The following is a 20,441-nucleotide window of genomic DNA, read 5'->3' as shown; positions in this document are numbered from 1 at the left end:
TTGTTGATATTCTCTTTGTCTGTTTTACATTTCTGTCTGATTTTTTTGTCTGATTGTTATGTAAATGTTGGCCTTTTCTCCCCAGGCCTCCACTGTAAATGGACCTGGTCCAGGCTGACTATCCTGGTAAACAAATGTAAAATAAATAAAACTGCAATGCAATTAAACATATGCATGTATTCTTTAATCCTTCTACAGGCAACACCTGTGAGTGTAGAATTACCATGTATAAGGTCCACAGTTCTACTGCAACATCTCTGTTTTTTCAATGGTGTCCCACCTCACATTATAGTCACCCTGAGTTATAGCAGTTGCTTAGCATTTCCCATATGCTAAATATTTACTTGCTGTATGACACATTAATATTGTCAGTTGTGTAATGATATGGTAATAATTGTGCAAATGAACTTTATTTTATTGTTTCCCAGCAAGGAAAACACAGGCAATGCGTTTGCTCGATGTTAAGCAGTGTACACCATTTTCAAATGTTGCAAAGTCCAATAGTGTGCATTCTCAATATCCATCGTAACTGGAATTGGTGGGAAAAGTCATTATACATTGGTGGTGTTCTGCATTGGACATGTCTGGTGTTCAAGGAGAGGTTCTGAGATTTCAGTCTCAAAGGTGGGGTGTGCAGGAGTCCAAAGTGTTTGTTGGACTCCTAGTGAATGATTATGGTCCCCAGCTGTTGCAGGAGCACTACCATGGGTCAGATTACAAATCAGATAAATGGAATAGTTTGGCCCAGGATCTGTCCAGTGTTACCGGTATTCTCCACACTGGCAAACAGTGTAGGAATCACTACCAAGACCTTTGGATAAGGAAGACGAATAGCCTCAACAATTAGATCGAGGAATGCAGGAATGATGGCACCCCACAAATGTGTAAGTATAACTTACAGGCACTACTTGTAGGAGGTAGCAGCTGCATAAGTTAATTATTGGTGTTCCTAATGGTATTCTGTTATGTTCTGTTTTTCCCACAGCTGATGCTGACAGGGCACTGAATGTGTAGACCTATGAAGAAAGAATGAGAAGGATAAGAGGTGCAAGTGGTATGTATACTTCCAAACAGTATTATTATTATTATAGCATTATAGGAATAAATACAGCCTATTGTGGTCAAATCTTGTATCACATTGAGTATGCATTTTTACACTGTAAAGCAAAAGCATGCACACATTAGTATGTTACTTAGAACAACAGTCCAGTATTGCAGCGTATACGGGGTGGTAATTTAGAAAACCACACATCCAAAGTAGACAGCACTCATTTAAGTTGACATAAATATTGCAATGTAAAGTATGACCTATAAACCACTAACAACAACAGCATGCTGCAGATTAGCATTATAACACCGAACCTGTATCGATAAACTGTAAAAAGAAAGAGTGCTTGTATTATGGTTTACTACAAAGGAAAGGTACAGTATTACAATAAACACTGCTTGTGGGTTCAAATACCACACTCCCCATATTTAAAAAAATAGCTACTTATAATACTGTTTTAGGATATCCTCAGTAAAAGTGTAGTACTGTTACATGTTCATATTGATAGCATTAGAAGTGCAGATCTCTATAGCTGGGGCTCATATGACCTGGTGTCAGATGTAATCAGTTTACATGGAACATGCATATCATGACTGTTGGATGCAATATGATCTGCACTATAATGTGCCTGTGTTAGCAACAGGATAGTATTCAAAGTAGTAAAGTTAGTCATTAGCATTTTGTATTATTGTACGTAAAATGTATCAGAATATTGTACATTTGTAGATATTTTTGTACATTATCTGTGTGGTTACTATTATTATTTCTTTTTTCTCTCACCCCATCTCTATTCTCTGTTTCTTTTTTTATGTTATTCATATTTATTATTATTTGTATTGTTATTATTATTTAATGTATATAATCATATTTTCATTGTCCTAATTCTTTTTTCATTACGTATGGCTTGTTTGTGTATAATTTTCTGTTTTAATTTTATTGTGTTTTAATTCTATTATTTTTGTACTGCTTTACTATTATGTGTGTTTCATGTTTATGTTAGATTTGTGTCTTTTTTTGACATCCATTTGGGAGTCTGTGTTGGCTAGTCGAGTGGGTGGTTGGATGCAGCCGTGGAGTCTAGGTTCTGTTGTGCTGGATTGTCTAGACTTGCTTTATTTTGCCCTGTTTTGGGGATTGACAGACTGGTTATGGCTGTTCAGGACTTGGGAGGAGAGTTGCACCGAGTGCAGATGGTGGAGTGCAAATGTAGGTGCTGATTTCTGGATTTGAATTGAATTTCTGTTAGTCAGAGGGACTGGACTGGCTTCTTGGACGTTGCTGCATTTGGTGATGGTGTGGAAGCTAGAAATAGGACGGCGTGGATGGGGAAAATTGCAGGTGATTGTTGATCTGTTTATGGCTGTTCAGGCCTTCATTGGTGGCAGCTCACTGAATTGCAGGTAGAAGTAACCCATCTTTTTGTATGTCACCTGATTGATTAATCCAGATCTGACTTTTATTTATTTATTTATTTTTTTGTCAGGGGAGACTGGACTGAGACTTGAGTAGTTGTTGGTTGGGAGATAAAGCTAGTGGGGGTGAGAATGGAAAGATGGCTGTGTTACTGTTATCAACACCATGATGTATCAAGCACAGTTTGAGGAAGCTTCTGTGCCTGAAGATGTCTTGGATTTTGTTCTTGTTTGCTGGACTCTGTTGTGGTTGTACAGTCTATGTATATTTGTTTCTGTGTTTATGCTGTATATGTTGCATATGAGCTTGGAGAAAAGTAATTTTGTTCAGCTGTGCACTTTTTGCTGTATGGTCTGAATGACAATAAAGTTTTACTTTACTTTACATTTTATTTAATTTTATTATGTCCATTATTTTGTGTTATGTTTTATTTTGTTATGGATTTTCCATTGCACTTATGTTATTATTAGAGCACATCAGGGTAGGCCGATTTCATGTGGTCCGCCTACACTCCCTCCATTGTCTAAGGCACCAAGGCCTGGCACTTCTGAGCTGCAGCCTGGCAGCACCCCTTCTGCTGCCCCTGCCCTACCTGGTGGCTAAGGTAGTTCTGCCTCACAAGCTAGGCCTGTGGTTCCCTCAGGGAGCAGAGGCAGAGGGGTGATTTTGTCACCTGAGCTGAACTGCCAGGTCTGATGTGTAGGATTGTGTGCCACACTATTGCTGCATGCCTACGCTGAGTGGAGATACTGCTCTCCAGCATCATCCTGAATAATACCAGGACATGCAGACATCAGACACTGTGGCCATTGGTGCAGTGAGGTGACAGTGATAACAGTCCAGTGGGTGAGGACTCAATTCTCACTGTCATCAGACATGACATCCATAGATCCATGATCCCCTCTCCCCTACTCCATCTAAGGTGTTCACCCCCCCTTCTGTACTTCACCAGCCTTGTCTCTTGTCTTGTGTGTCTTGTCTGTTTGCAAATGCTTCCTCACCTTCACAACTTGCCTATGTCCCTAAAAAAGGGCACCTGTCCACAAAAATTTTTGTTCCATACATAGCTGTTCATTTCAGACACGTGTCTACTTGACACATTTTAGTTTGGCCCTATTGGCTCCACAGTGCAATTATATTGTTGTCACCCCTCTCTGTGATGGTAACAGTCCAAATTCAGCTAATAAACTGTACATGTGCCCAGTTGTTACTGTTGAAGAAATGGATAGCTATGGTTCTTCCCTACACACTTCCTGCACATTCCTGCCTTCCTTTCAGTTTGTTTTTCCCCCTGCTTCCTCCCTATTTCACCACTTTCCTATCTTGCCCTATTTCTTTTCTTTAAAGGATCACTGTTTAATGGTGTTTTTAGTTCTAGGGTGAAGTTTGCGAAGACTCTAGCTTTGCATTTTTTGTTACTGAATGGTTTGTCTGTGTGATCTTTTTATCAATTGGTTTGGATGTTATTTGGGATATTTTGCAGTCACCCTAATGTTATGGATATAAGGCTAGTTTTTAAGCTCTATGTTTCTGAACTATGGCTAAACAATACAGTTATGATGTACTGATGAGCTCAGAAAAAGGGAGAAATATGGCATGTCCACAACAAGTGGGGTTTGGATTTACTGGCCCGAATGGACCAATAAAGACTTGAAACAGTGAAAGTAAAAAAATGTGCAATTTCAGAAACTGTGTAGCTGAAACACTGGTATGGGTAATTTGCATATATCGTACGGGCGTCCACTACAGGAGATTTAAGATATTACACAATGAGCACTTTAGTTTTGCCGGATCTTTCTTGTTTTGTTTTGTTTTTTTTTTAATTTCAATGACAGTCCTTTACCGCCTTTGAACCTATCTCCAAAAATAAGCTTATTAACTGCCTTTCACTGCAACTCTTGAAAAACAAATTCACCCTGTTATGCCTCATCTGTAGTCCTAGAAATCTTGTCTCCACCCTCAAATCAGTTCTCCTGCCTAGGTGGCAAACAACTTCAATTCGGAAGTCTGTTTAGGCAACTCACAACTCACGTATCCGGCAGAAACTTTCTTTCTTTTCATTTGTTAACTGGCAGAGTAGACTAGTCATAAGACCCTCCAGAGCAACAACCTGGGCCACAAGGCAAGACCATATACAAAAATGTTATACAAAATTATAACAACAACATGTAACAACAGCATACAGTATACATGTACGTAATGTCACAAGATGAAAAATGCAGTTGGTGCTTCAGAAGAAAGAAAGCACATCACATCAATGGAAACAATAAAAGGACAATGCAAATGGTGCTTTAGAAGGAAAAAAGCATTTTAAACAAAAGAAACACCTCATATAATTACAGTGGTAAAGACACTAAAATATGCTTTGTTCTTTCATAAAGTAAGTAAAGTAAGTACAGTAATATGAAAAACTTTGCATGTACCTGGATAAATTAGGCACTAATCCTCGGTAAAATACTTTTTCAGTTGAGTTTTAAAGCTTTCCCATGCTAGTTTGATGTCTTCTGACAAGTGTATTCTAGCAAGCAGGTGCAATTTTGCCAAAAATACTTTTGGTGGTAGTACGTTAAAAACGGTGGTCTTACCAGCTGTAGACCCTGATTTGTTCTGAGTGGAATGCTTCCTGGATTTAAAGAAAGTTTTTCAGAGGAGGATAGTAGGTATCAAAAAGCATACTGAAGATAAGAGTTGCTAGTAACAAATGAAATGGGAGGCAAATGGCAGTAATTACTGCAGCCTGTTTACTAGTGAGAGTCAGACATAAATCTGCTGTGCACATGTCAATACACACACATGCACTACAGCAGACATACAAATCTATGTATTTTGATTCTAGCTTTGTATTTGTAATTACTTAGCAGTTCCTAGCTTTGTAGTTTGGAATCCCACTAAACTATACTTATCCACTTTATCCCATCCTGTTCTAAAATGACTACTTGGCCAGTAATCTTCTTTCTTATTCTGTGCTCTTATGTCTACTTGGGCACTCCTCAACTTTTAAGGTTGTCATCTTTTCAGCAGTCCAAAGTGGGACACAAAGGGTGTGGTCATCCCCAGCGGTTGTGTTCAAAAGTGTGATAGGCTGGACATTCCAGAGAAGAAGAAATAGTTCTGAGGTACTGCAAAAAACACTACATTTACTTCTGATCATAGTCTCACAAAATAAATAAATACACACACACACACATGCACTTTCACCTTTAAAAACTAGCTCTTGTAAATCATCCCAAAACAGCCGCTAATATCTATTTGTAATGTAGAACACATCCTATTTATCTTTGAACACAACATTATGAAAAGTAAAATACATTTCCATATTTAAAAGTTACAAAACTAAAATGCTAGTTGTACTTACCACTACACAGCAGAACAGGACAACCATAGTCTTTACTTGGCTGGTGGCTTCCCACTATCCTTACCACCTCCACTGGTTAGCTGCCTAGCTTCCCTACCTCTGGGCTGGCTGGTTTGCTGACCAGATTGCTAACTTCCTGGCTGGCTGGTCACCTTGCTGTCCTTATGACTGGCTGGCTGGCTTGTTGACCACCCTACTGCCCTCCTTGCTAGCTGGCCATCTTGCTTGCCTCCTGGCTTGCTGGCTGTCTTGCTAACCACCTTACTGGCATACCTACTGCTTGGCTTGCTGACCTGCTGGACTGTTTGCTGGCTGGCTGGCAAACCATCCTCCTTACTCGCTTGCTGGCTGGTTGCTAATTTCCTTACTGACTTGCTGGCTGCCTGGCAAGCTGTCTTCCTTTCTGGCTTGTTGGCTGACCTTCTTTCCTGACTTGCTTGCTGAATGGCTGGCTGTCTTTGAAAACAGATTTTTTTTTAACTCACCATGACTGTAAAAGCTCTAATAAGAAAGCACTCTATAACTGCTGGCTTTGTAGGGCTCTTCCTCATGTGAACCCTGCTCCCTGCGTGAATTTCAGCCAATCACTGCACTATTTTTCCCACCTGTACCTAACAGGGAACAGCTCTTCCTGAAGGTCCGGATTGGTGATATCACAACCGAAATTCTTAATTGCCATGAAAAAGCCAGAAGTTGAAACTGCTTTTCCTCAGCAATTCAGAGATTTGGAGAAAGCAGGACTTTTTGTGTCCCTCTGCTTCCTGATGCGGGTGACAGGATCATTAGTTCTAAAACATGAGTGTCCTGCTGATATTGGGACTGGTGGCAACTTTATCAACTTTAAATTGTTATGAAAGTTTACCTTTCCCATGTCTTACTATCATAAAATACTATAGGTCTAAATTTTGTTTGTCTAAACACTATTTCTGATCTACCTATAAATAATTTCTCATATCACTGAATTGTCTGTATCATGATTATAATATGTTTGTCTGCTGACTATTCATATTAGCCTGTTAATGTTTTGTTATTATTGTATGCTCACACAATCACTGCTTTTTCTTGCTGTTTGCTCAAATGACTCATTGCACTCTATGTATGTACATTACTTTCTCTCTATATCTTGTGGAGCTTTTTCCCCGGGACACAGCTGAAAAGGTTTTTTCCCTACCCAGTTTGACTTTCCCAGTTAAAGGTAATAAATAAATAAATTACCTGGTATAGTATGATAGTTGTTATATCCTCCCTCTAACTATTCTCTTCAAAATTAATGGCAACTCCAACTAGTACACTTCTGTCTGAAAAAAATCCATGCATCGATTACCTTGTTTGTTAATGCTTTACCTTTTCCATTATCTTCATTTTCACTGTCTCACAACATGGTAGTAATTCACTGGAATGAGTCTCTCCTTCAGTTTTTCAAACATGCATCAACATCTCAATTAATGTGTCTTAAATTAGGCATCATAGTATTTACTGCCTTTGTATAAACAGGCCTCTCCCTTTCCACCCCTTTTCAGGCAATCACTATAATACCTGGTTTTGTGCTAATACCTCACCCTTGCATTATTTATTTTTTCAGACAGAACAATACAACACAGCAATACTAAATGCAGAAGACACCCACCGAAGACCGACTTCAGTGTGTGTGTGTGTGTGTGTGTGTGTGTGTGTGTGTGTGTGTGTGTGTACTTGATTCTTAACAGAAGGACTGACAGTTTGAGTCCATTACCATTAGGAACAACAAAGCAAAAACAGGTTTATAAAGTAGCATGTGTAGGTAAAAATAATTATAAAGCCTTCTTTAATTATGTCTGTAAAATAAGACACAACTAGCAATGTTCTAAATTAAACCAAAAGGGCATAACACGCTTGGACCCTAACGATATAGCTAATATACTTGTAGATAAATTTAGTGTTAATGTTACCACAGAAACAGTAATCAGAATTGCACAAATGGCATTGTTCCTTACAGTCACCAAGATCATCAAGGAACATGTCCCAGTGAATCAAAAAGACCACTTCCATAGACAGTGTATTTAAGGAAAGTATTAAATAATGTCAAAACTACACTTGCATAACCCCTCCTATACTTGTTTAGTTGAAGCTTAACCAAAGGGGCATGCCCCTGAAATGTGGAGGTTAGCTGTTCTGATACCTCTTTGCAAGGGTGACACTCTCACAGAGACAAACTCCAACAAAGCCAAGAACTACAAAATTAGCTCAAGTATCTTAATTTGCAAACGCATCAAACACATCAAATCAGACTGTATAAACTATGATTTCCAACACCTCATTCAACTATAGTTTGGTTTTATCAATGGTGCATTATGTCTACTTAATGTGGCAAACTTCTTCAAAAGAGTCCAAGTGGTATTGGATAGTGGTTATTCAGTCAGGAATTTACAAAGTGTACACAATGGAGTTATACTGCAACCCCCCCCCCCCCCCGAAAAAGTATAGGTAAAGCTAGAGCACTGAACTGCTACAACCACCATACTGCTCTTCCCCATAAAATGTGTAGGCCAGGAGTTAGCACTACAGTATATTATTTCTTTCAACATGTCACACAGACTACCCTCAGGTTACAGTGCTACACGGCAATAAGTCTGTGTAGAACAGCCGGAAGGCTTTACTTACAAGACAGTCTGTGACAAGCCTCTATGCGATATCATGGCAGCCAGTCCCATGGATGTCCATTCAAATCAGTGCTGACATTCGGCACTAAGTGCCTGTGAAAGATCACAGCAGCCATTGCCAAAGGTCCAATTACACCAGTGTAAGTGTTCAACACAGAGACTATGTGCTACACCATGGCAACTAGTCCCCCAGGTCCATTCAAACAACAATATGTAGCACTAACAAGCTTGTGTTCCACAGTGTGGAAGGTGGTCCACAAAGTAACATTTATCCTCTGCACTCAGGCAAACTAAGCCACACATACAGTATACTCTGCCCACAATACCTATGGCCAGTGTAACAATAATAATGCATCTAAGCCCACCAGAATGAGCACCTCCAATTTTAAGTACTTTAAAAAGACAACCCCCATTAAAGATATATGATCAGCTCTCAAAATTTAAATGGAAACTTTCAAGCCCCCTTGTAGCCTGAGCCGTCACTTATGCAATGAAGATGATAACTTAAACTGAGGTACTATCTGCTCATGTTGGTGGTAGCACAGATGGATATAAAAGATTCTTCTGCACTTATTGACAAAAGTAGGGGAAATTCCACTGTGCCTTGGGCAAATTTCCCCAAGTCAATGTAAGTACCACTTTGTGTCTCCCCTGAAAAGAGGTCAATAGCTTAGTGGGACTAGCTCAGTCAGCAAACAATAAAATAAAAATTATCTAGTCTAAGAAACAGCATGAACCAAGATCAGCACTAAATATATGGGGAATGTAAAAATAAACTATCTTGGTAGAATGCAACATTAGTAAGTCACATAATAAAAGAAAAATGCTAATTAAGGCCTATAATAAACCAAATTCTACCCATGTTAAAAACTCTTGTCAAAAAGCTTAGCAAAACTCTAAAAGTTACCATAATGAGGGCCATAGTGGAACATTAATTACAAAATAGTCATAAATACTTTAACTTCATCAGATTGTTAAGAAATAACACTAGACAATGCCCTGAATTAATGCATAAAGGTATTACCCTCTCTGACCCTAAAGACGCTGGTAATAAACTTAACGATAACTTTATGCCAACTTTACAACAAAAAACAGAGCAGTAGCTAGGGTGTGGCAAAGGAAACGCTGTCCAAGATGCAGGATGTTAGGGGGCATGATCAGCACTACAGAAGACATTCCAGTTGGTTTATGCAAGTCAGGGATGCAGTGTTTTTGTTGGAAATTTGTGTAAGACAGCATTATGGTAATTTAAGCAGCCGTGATTGAGACTGCAGACATTTAAATTATTTGCTGGCAGAGGTAGTGACTGACTCTGTGTGTGTGTGTGTGTGTGTGTGTGTGTGTGTGTGTGTGTGTGTGTGTGTGTGTGTGTGTGTGTGTGTGTGTGTGTGTGTGTGTGTCTGTGTGTGTGTGTGTGTGTGTGTGTGTGATTGTAAATTTACAACTGTAGCATGAAGTTAGTCTATCTCGTTACTACAGCTTTTGAAACGTATTTCATACAGATGAAGAGCTGTAAAAGTAGAAGCACAATAGCTCTTTACCCAGAGGACTTGTTGGTTACTTATCACTGCAACTTGCAGTAGAAGGTGCCAACTGGGGGGTTGCCTAGGGTAACAGGTGACCTACCCACAGCTCTGCCAGAAAGTTACTGAATTTCTACCAATTCTGGAGTCGCTTCTTCTCCAAGATTATTAAGGAACATGTCTTAACTGCACTCTGCAAAGCTTAAAATACCACCTTTGGGGGTCTCAATAATATATCTGGCAGCTTAACAAACAGCACCAGCCACATCCTCTCTGAACCTCAACTAAAACTGCTTATTGTTAAGCAGGGTATGTTCCTGAGTTATAGAAACTGGTTATTGCTATTCCCCTCTATAAAGGGGTCCAACCGCCAAGCCCAGGAAGCACAGACTCTTTAGCGTAATTGACATAATTCGCAAAACCATACAATGTATTAATTTATATCTGATTTCATAAGCTCTGATATTAAGAAAAACAAAACAACAAAAAAAAAACATTCATGCTCTAGCCCCACAACAATACAGTTTTGTCAAAAAGGAGACATCGGTATAACTTAGTAAATGTCTGAGAAAGTTACTGACACTGTAGATAGCAGCCAAGCAATTCATACAATATTCCCAGATCCAGCCAGAAACCTTGACACTGTTTCCCATGTTGGTATTCTAAATAAATGCCAAAATGTACACATTTATATTTTAAGACAGACAGCAAACTGGTTGATAGCTAGAGCCCACATAATTAAAGTAGTCGGAACCACCTCAGAAAGCAAAAAGGTAGTTAGAAGCGTTCCTCATTGTTCAGCACTGGGACCCCATTTGTTCAGTATCTACTTCTTGGATCTCCAAACCAGTAACCCATATATATATATATATATATATATATATATATATACACACACACACACACGCACACACACACACACACACACACACACACATATATATATATATATATATATATATATATATATACATATATCATACTAATTAAATTTGCCAATGCAAGCTGGATATCATCATTCACTCTGCAGTTGATATCAGCAAGGGCTAAACCATACAAATTAATGGTGTATTAGGATTGGGCTTAAGTGAAATGAAAAGCTTAACATTGTCATCTTTGGTAAACAAACACAACAGCAGCTTACATTATAGATGGCAAACCATCCCAGATTGATATGGTCAGACAACTTGACTACCTTGTAAATAAATCCTTGTCTTTTTAACATCAAGTAGCAACACTTGTAAGGAAATCCTTTTGTCTAGCCTAGTTAATAAGTAAAAGTATCTCATCCAAGTGAAAAAAAATATCTTTCTCAGTTAATATATGAAGGTATGTCATGCAAGTCAAAAGAAGTAATCTTTCATCTATACTCTACCCTGATGAGAACACGTAGAATATACTGACCCTTTCTGTATGCTTCTATCCAAAAATCACGCAGCTACAAAGATCCCATAGATTCTTAACTGAAAGGATCACCAGACTAAAAACCAGCAGGTTGTAAACTCTTGTCCCCTCCCTCCGTCTCATACAGACTCCTGTCCTGTGTATTGATTTATGTCTAGCATTCTGTGTCATTAATGACTTAACCCTCCTTGATCTCATGCACCTCCTTAAAACAAATGGTTTTGCAATGCTAAGGACGTGAAACTTCATCAAGCAAACAAACAAGTCATGCTGGAAGGACAAACATGTTACTTAATGAAACAAGGGTAGGCAGCTGGGTAAACTGCATATGCCTGCTGATATATGTGAGTCCATACAGCTCAATAATGGTATCCCTCCTTTCTGGCATTTACTTTTGCAACCTCTAACCTTAAACTCAGATACAGGGCTGTGTAAATTGACAGATGAATGTATACTGTGTGTCGTCACATTAACATATGATACAGAATCATTATAACACAAAGTAATCCTTACTTTGAAGTGGTGTACAGAGCAATGTTTGAAAGTAAATGCAAAGAGGACACTATATTCACATTTGCTGAATGATCCTCATCTACAACTGACAGCCTAGACAGTACCCAGATTCCTGCTGACATGGAAGTTTTACGTCCAGGCACCTTGGACACCCTGGTCGACAACTCTCTGCACTTCAAATACCATGTAGCATCAATGACCAGAATGCACTTCAGTGTAGCCCACCAGATATGTAAAGGCATTGCACGGAGCAGTGTAAGTAAGTTATCATGCCTTTGTACTCAGCTGTTTTATGCTTTGCTAAACAGGTAAGTGAACTGGTCTGAAGACCCTTTTCAGCCACAACCCTGGTCATCATAGCAAAAAAAATTACAAAGAATAGATTACACACAAAAATATTACATAAAGTACAGTGCAAACAACATACAGTTACATCAGTGTTACTTAATAAATAAGCACCGATCCAGGCATGTCTAAGGGTCAGCTCCCGGTGTTTTCTCCTATCTACCTGATTAATCTGGGCATCTTGGGGCAATACAGCAATTGCCTCATGTACACAGACAGCCCTCTCCTCCTACCACCCAACACTACAATCTGTGAGAGATGCACATATATAGCCAAACTGGAAGCAAAGCTCTCTTCACCCAAGACTGGACTAGACAGTCAAGAGGAAAGGGTAAACACTTGCACCACACCACACTCATCACATAGTCCCTCAAAACCTACACCACCAAAACACACACATAGAAACAGAAAACTCACACCTACATTTGCGGAGACTCTCAATAAAAATCTGCCCAAGCAACAGGGACCTCCAAAGCTGAAATGCAAGCAACCTCCACCACCCAACACAACCCAAATGACACACAGCCCACAAACTCAGTGTGCCACTCAACCACAGCCCATAACTCATAACAACGTACCCAACACTCTAGTCATAGGTGACTCTATAGTTAGGCACACTGATGTTCCACTCACCAGGCTAAACAAGGAGAACGTTACTGTCAGCTGCCTGTCGGGTGCCAGGGTCCACCACATAACGCATGCACTCAGGTCACTCCACAACAAGTACAAATATGACTCTGTCATTGTCCATGTTGGTGTGAATGATCTGAGACTTACCTCCCTGGACTACATGAAAAGAGACATGAAGGAGCTGTCCGATCTTGCAGCCCAGTGAGGTATGACCCTAGCCCTGAGTAGCATCCTGCCATCATCCAGAATGATGCCACAGTACAAGGACAAAATGACTGACTTCAACAATTGGCTAAGCTACTGGTGTCATTCTAAGGGGATCCAGTATCTGTCTGCCTGGGACGACATGATTGACAGACCACAATGCTTTGTCAGAAATGGCCTGCACCTGTCACCCTTGGGATTCCGGATACTGGCTAAGACTCTTGCCACTCCTATAGTGCCTTTTCTAGGCAAGGTTCAAATGACAAAATCACCACCGTAACAGGTGCAAGCAAGCAAGCAAAATCTGAGGGTAATGCTACTCAATGCTAGAAGTCTAAACCTCAAAATGCACTCACTCGAGGCACTCCTTGAAATGGAGAACATCGACATCTCTGCAGTGACAGAGACCTGGTTCAAGGCTTCAGACTCCCTGCATTACCAGGCTATAATTCATATCACACCTTTTGGCCACCTAACCCGGACTGAAACACTAAAGGTGGAGGCATGTCCATACTCATTAAGGATATCCACACCTCCAGGCAAGTTGCTCAGCATAATGCATCGGAGATTATCCAAGTGCAACTAACTCTGGGCAAGACCACAATCCAAATTGTAGCTTGCTACAGATCCCCCACCATGTCCCAGGATTCCCACTCCTCATTTCTTGATACACTGGAAAGTATTAGGGTACAACCTAACACCCTAATAATGAGCAATTTCAACTACCCCACCATTAACTGGGAAAACTACTCATGTACCAACTCTTTTGATCAACATTTTCTGGAATTTATAAATTCCAACGCCTTGGATCAACTTATCCATACCCCACCAGGGGCAGCAATATCCTAGACATAGTCATTATCAATGTGGGCAACCAGTGTTCCACACCAGAGTTCAATTCCTCGTTGGTCAGATCTGACCACAAGCTAATCACCCTAGACATCCACATCCTGCCCCCGCCCCCACCCCCATTAGGTAAACCACTGTAAAAAATTTTCTCAAAAGCCAACTTCACGCTTCTTAAGACAGAAGTGGCAAACTTCACGACACCCATGCAGAAGGACAATAGAGGTACGACTGCTGAATCTTACACAAATGTACTTTATAAGCACTTACACAAGTGCATGGATCATGCAATCCCTAACAGAACCAAGATGCTATCCTCCAAAAAAGTAAGCCAATCTGATGGTCCCCTGCCATAAACAAACTCTACAACAGAAAAAAGAAACTGTTGCAAAAAGAGTAAAATCCCATGATTGGAGGAAGTCCATGGTCAGCCTCAGTAAGAAGTTTAGATCCCACATAAAATTCTCCAAAGCTAGGTATGAAAACAATATAGCCACTGATTCTAAAAAGCTAGTTATGAAAACAAAATCGTCACTGATTCTAAAGATAACCACAAAGCATTCTATAGCTATGTTAAGAATCTCAATGGCAACACTCAGATCTGCTCTGAGTTACAGCACAATGACACTAAATATACAGAACCAAGTGATATTGTCAACATACTGGCAGATAGGTTCAGTGCTAACTTTACTCCCCTCTCACCCCCTAAAGGGTTCATCTCTATACCGGGAGAATGCAAAGTTCTCATAATCATGGCTGCACAGGTAAAAACCACCACTCTCCAAAGCCAAGAACACAGCATCCATGGGACCTGACAACATCCCAGGCTGTGTTCTACACTAACTACAGAAAGAACTGGCACCCCACCTAAGTACCATGTTTAATCATAGCCTCACCTCAGGCTTTGTGCCCAATGAATGATGCACAGCGATGGTTATCCCACTCCACAAAGGGGGAGACATCACAGACCCTGGGAACTACTGCCCCACTAACAATACCTCCAACTCCAAACTACAACTGGAACCACTGAAAAAAAATTCACAGCAACAGGTAAAATCCAAACAGCTTTATTGTACCACAGGTTCAGTGCTTTCTTCCCTACTGAAGGGACTTCATCAGAACATTTTCAATTATTGCACCCAGCCCTTTTATATAAAAAAACACCCAATTAACCAATTAATTATGCTAAACAATTACATGAAATCTACAAAAACATAAAAACAAGATGCATATAGCAAAAATATGTGTATAATAGTTCAACATTACATGGCAATTACATATCAAATAAATTAACATTCCATATAAAACTTTAAAAATATTCACTCAAATGTCAAAAATTTATTACATTACCCTAAAATATTTTTTAACTTCAAAAGACATGCTATATTCACATTTTCATTAATACCATGTGTCTGAGTGGCATTCAGCCTTAACTGCCACCTTAACTCACATATATCTAAATTTATGTCCAGTATTCTACCATGAGGGTCCTTAACTAACTGTTGCAATACAGAAAACTTGAAAATGTGGTCCTTATTCTCAGAGATATGCCTACTCAAGGAGTTAGTCATTTTGTTATTTCTTATATCCAATAAGTGTTCCTTAAACCTGTCCTTAAATCATCTACAGGCTTTGCTCACATAAAAGGCAGGGCATGACTGGCATCTAGCCACATATACCACATTCTTACTGTAACAGTTAAAATGCCCTCCAATGTGTATATACAGTCCATTTAGCCTCAAATACTCTGTGGTCTCTGCTATATTCTTACAGCGATTCCCCATTCCACACTTAAAATTCCCTGATTTTCTACTAGAAATGACCACTCCTTCATTTCCTTTGGACTCTAACAGATTTTTAAATGATCTGTCCCTCCTATAGGCAATCACAGGAGCAAATCCTACTTTTTGGCAATATGTTGGTCATATAACAAGATTTCCCAATTCCGCCTGAGTATTTCACCAATTCCATCTGCATCCAAATTGTAGGTGGTAATAAAACTAAGCTTTCTATAAGGCTTATCCTTTCTAACCTGATAGGCTACCTGACCTCTTCCATTGTTCCCATTAGGCCTGCTGAAAATGGGCTGGTAAATGCCATCCGCTCTCTTTTTAATCACCTCTTTGGACACCTTAGCCACTATACCACTAGGATATCCCCTCTTGAAAAACATTTCTGATATAAATGTCACTTCTTCCTTAAATGTGGCATCTTCACTCACCATTCTAGCAGCCCTCATGAGCTGCCCCTTAATGGTGGACTTTTTTTGTAAATAGGATGCCAACTCTCAAAATTCAAATATGAATTGGAAAAAGTAGGTTTACGATAGATGCCTGAGGTTAATTTTTCAGTTTTCTTATCAATCCTTAAACACACATCTAGATATGTTATACCTTCCACACTATAGTCATAGGTAAACTTTAAAAATTCCACATTGGTATTAATATAATCAAAAAAAGTTTGCAGTAACCCTATACTGCCTTTCCATACAAGAAATATGTCATCCAAAAAACGAGTATAACAGATAACGTACTCTCTAAATTCACTTTTGAAGACATATTCTTGCTTCCAGAATGACATCATGTAATTTGCAAAAATGGGGGCACAAGTTGCCCTCAAGGCTACACCTGTAGCCTGCTTGAAGTACTGTCTCTCAAAATTAATATAATTGTTTTTCAGTACTATTTCCATCAGAGCAAGCAACATGTTAATGGTATCCTGGTCGTATTTGCCTGTTTTTACTAACTGATGTTCCAACCATTCGAGGCCAGTCTCATGTGGAATGACAGTAAACAAATTACATACATCAATGGTAACCAGTATTATGTCTTTACATGCACAGATACTGTTTAACTTTTCTAAAAAAAAATGCCAAGAATCCCTACAAATGTAATCGAAGCATTCCAACCCTTTACATATCTGTGTGTCCAAAAATTTACTAATAAAGCAGGTCTTTCCCTGCTTTCCATCTACTATGGGTCTAAATTTTGGGTTAATCAACCCTTTATGAATTTTGGGGATACCAAAAATATTAGATACCATAGGGTGATCATTTCTTACATAATTATACTGTTTTTCATCTAATTGCCCTTCCAGCACCATGTCTTCCAACCTCAAATCAACAGTTTTGTTCATAAGATTAATTTCCTCATATACCTCTTCCATTAATAAGGTGTTCATAACATTAGAATAATCCCCAGAGTCCATTATCACCATGCCACTACCCTTATCCGGCTTCATGACATGCATGCTGAGGTCTTTAACTATTTCCATCAGTAATTGGTGTTCTTCTTTAGTTAAATTATAGTCAAATACATTCCTTGTTTTCATTAACTGTCTTATTTCATTTTCACAAACTTTTTCATATATGCCTATAAAGTTATTTGTTGGTGGATTAAATGTACTTGGCTTCCTTAAATTTCTAACCTCTTCTTGGGTTTGTGTATTGGTAAACCACATTTTACAATTTAATTTTCGTACAAATAATTTGAGGTCAATAAGTACTTGTGCCACATTACCTCTCCTACTCAGAACAAAGGTTAAACCTTTAGATAACAAATTAGCATACTCAAAAGTTAAAGGCCTACTAGAATAATTATAAATCTTAAAATCACCCCTATTATTTGTAATGACATCTGGTACTAAACATTTTTTTTATTTAGCAAAGCTATTATAACATCAATGTCTTCCTGTTCATTAATACAATCCTAGCTTCATCCAAATGCTGTTCAGTTAAACCGGAAGCTGTATCTAAACATTCAAGCATCATATTGTCGTTTGGCATACTAAAATCACCATTTAATTCACTATTATAATTTTCTAAGAAAAAAGATTCATGCTGCCACCCACAAAAGGCATCACACGTTAATTCTACAATAGAATTTTGCTGTTCGCCATCAAAAAATTGCATATTAAACTCATTACTATTAATATTGCCTTGTAATGCATTACATTCACTATTTTGTTCGTTTTCCACATTAAATGACACATTACAATCTTTAATTCCATAAAACCCTTCCCCACCAGTTCCAAATGTTTCAACAGTCATTTCGGAGAGCAGTGAACTATCCTCCTGCTGGTTTACATCAAAGTTATTGAAAAGATTTACTTCTGAGCAGTCAGAGTCCATGGGTTGCTTTAATTCCGTTTGTAGAAGTTCCGACCCCTTTGGGTCTTCAGTCTCTCCCCTTGGCAATTGTATTCCCTCTGTACATCTCCAAAAAATGGTTTTGTTGCTGTTCCCTTCCTCTAAGGCGTTCAGACCGCCATAATTCGCCTTCGTTTGGTGAATGCTGCCTTACTTCCTGATCATGATATACTCTCAGCGATGACGTCACTTCCTGCTCTCTCCGATCCATCTGATTGGGTCTAATACAAAAATCTTGATGAGTTGATGGGAAATAGGAAATTCACCCCTGGGATCACTTCTGTGGCTCTGCTCAACAGGGGCACAGGAAAATAATTTTCTTGGGTTGCGAAAGCCAGGGTACCTTTTTAGCTAGGCTTATATAGGCCCTAGGCTACAAAGCCTAGTACCTACCTATGAACTATTAGAGTGAAATATTATTTATAAAAGAAAATTTACACAACATTAAGTACACCTTATCAGATCAGTGACAAAAAAACTGTAACAGATGCTGCTGGCTTATACAAACACTGTAGCAGTAGTCCAATCCATCCCCCAAACATCAAGTAAGTGGTTGTAGCCTGCAAGGGTAAATAATGGAGAAAGTACAGTTGTGTAAGTAAATTTACCATAACAGCAGATGTTCGAATGATCACTGCTGCAATAGCCTTAGCTATATGGGTTATACCCTGACAAGGATATAACAGCTGTCCAGCTTCCAAAGCTTCAGGGCACCTTCCAAGCTGAAGTTGAGCTGACTAAAAGACATGTTTGGGTGCAAAGCCCTTCAAATCTTTCCTGCCAACAGAGACAGTTAAGCCGAGCCCTGAAAGGACAGTGCTAGGAACAACAAAAAATAAAGGTACACACTCTGGCATAAAAGCACAAACAAAAAAACAATGGGGAATGGAGGGAGGGAGTGGCTACTGTAGCAGTGATCATTCGAACATCTACTGTTAGGGTAAGTTTACTTACACAACTGTACTATGTTAATCATATTAATCGCTATATGGGTAGACTATCCTAGACAACTACATTTGGGAGGTGGAAGAATAATAGTTGTATGGCTCCTGTAAAATGGACCTAGCAAAACCTGATCTGGACCTAGAAAAGGTATGATGATGTGAGGTAGTACCAGTTGTGCCAAGGGGAGTAGGGCAGTGCATGTGTAACAAATACCAGCATAGCTACCTGGTGTTTTGTAAAAAAATATGTGTCATTTGAATATCAAACTGATTTGTACAGATGCTTGTATTAAAAATGCATTTGTAAAGTTGCTTGTGTTAAAAATGTATCAACAGTGGGTCCTGCTGGACAGAAACGAAATATACGTGTATATGAGACTGTATTGTTGCAACTGATGAAATGTATATATTTTAGCAGAGTATACTGGAAGGGAAGGGGTTAAACCCAACCCAGCTATTCTTAAGAAAAATAGCCTGAAATTAAATAACTTGGTTTAGGCCACATAGATTTTATCTCACAGGTCTGAATGCAGCCAGAGACACAAAGTCTGTGAAAAGCCTGGCCTGGGATCATGCTCTATTGTCCTTAGTGGTGAACTAATTGCTACACTAGGGTGCCAAAGAACAGCTTGTTTGTTTCTGCAGGAAGGGTGGAAGTGTTGGAATTGTTTTACAGCTACCAGATGCTGTAATAAACCTTAGCTAAAGTTGTGTGTGTGTATTGTGCCAGATCCTGGCTCCGTTTCTAGTGAGAGGGTAGTGTGGAAACCACAGAGTCAGGTGACCAGATGTGATGTCATTCTATAGCCAGCATTGAAATTGTATTTGAATACTAGTGAGAGATGTGAGGTATGCACTCTGTTTTTGGACCTGATAAGACACTCATCCACTTTTATCTTGCCTACATTGTACATTGAGAACAGTTGTCTACTGAATTGCTGCTTTATTTAAACTGTTTTTTCTGCTGTGACTGTGATTTTATGCACTTTGAATTTCTAGTGCTTCTGCATTTTATAGCATAGGCTTGATTCAAACTTGCTGAATCTAGACTGTTTGGTATCACTTGAGCACTAAAACCAGCTCTTCACTGAGATACTTGAGATACTGAAAGATCTGAGGCATCCGTTGCTTCCAACTATCTATAAGTGCCTGTTTTTGCTCTTATATTGCACTTTTAATTTGTATTTGCATTCTACTGTCTGTTTGAATTGCTTGAACTGGTTTTTGCCACATGTTACTGTATACTGTACTAGTTTAGCTGTAGCATAGCCCAGTTTCAGGTTTGCTGTTTCTGGGTCTGTTTTGTAACTTTTGAGCATCAAATTCAACATCTTTGTTGGAGAAGCCCCTTCTGCACCCTTGTGGGAGGACAGTGCTGTCTGGGTCACATCTAATCAAGGGTGATTGGACTAGAGTTCAGAGAGAGCATC

Source organism: Protopterus annectens, chromosome 13.part0, assembly GCF_019279795.1.
Source record: "Protopterus annectens isolate FY-2018-M chromosome 13.part0, PAN1.0, whole genome shotgun sequence".
NCBI lineage: Eukaryota > Metazoa > Chordata > Ceratodontiformes > Protopteridae > Protopterus > Protopterus annectens.
Note: the sequence above shows the minus strand (reverse complement) of the source record.